Raw genomic sequence first — 828 nt, forward strand, 5'->3', positions numbered from 1 at the left:
ATCTTAAGGTTTGTCACATGGAATATTAATGGAGCCGGTAGCCAACATAAAAAAAATAGAATCTTTAACCAGATTAAAAGATTAAAGGCAGATGCTGTATTACTCCAAGAAATTCATAAATTACCGTCAACTGTGGATGAGCTAAAATCTCCTGAGTTTCCTGATGTATTCTCAGCCTGCTATAACTCAAGACAGAGAGGAGTAGCAATATTAATACATAAAAATGTGAACTTCACAATATTAGACACAGTTATGGACCCGCAAGGTAGATATATAATATTAAAATTATCCATATCAGTCAAAAATATTGTATTGTTAGCTTATATGGGCCAAATGTGGACAATGCTGGTTTTTTTCATGATCTCTTCTCTACTCTATCAAATCACATGGATTGCTCTCTGGTACTGGGAGGTGATCTTAACTTTGGTCTAGATAACAAAATAGACAGGCTGAATGCAGTAGGAGCTCAACGCAGTTGGCAATCCATAAATGTAGTTAAACAGTACATGAGTGATTATGGACTCTGCGATGCATGGCGGTCTCTTCACCCTAATAGTAAAGAGTATTCTTTCTTTTCACATGTGCATCACTCTTACTCTCGTTTGGATTATTTTATAATCAGCAACTCATTGCTGACCAACATTTCAGACACTAAGATACACCCTATTGCTGTCAGCGACCATGCACCAGTTACTTTAAATTTAGATAATAAGCAAGAAATCCCCAAAAGTATAAACTGGAGATTAAATACCTCACTGCTTATGGACGAAGAATTTATACAATACTTTAAAAATGAATGGACATCGTATTTAGAGTTTAATGACTTGC

This window comes from Nematolebias whitei, chromosome 1, assembly GCF_014905685.2.
Source record: "Nematolebias whitei isolate Nwh7 chromosome 1, NemWhi1, whole genome shotgun sequence".
In the NCBI taxonomy this organism is placed as follows: Eukaryota; Metazoa; Chordata; class Actinopteri; order Cyprinodontiformes; family Rivulidae; genus Nematolebias; species Nematolebias whitei.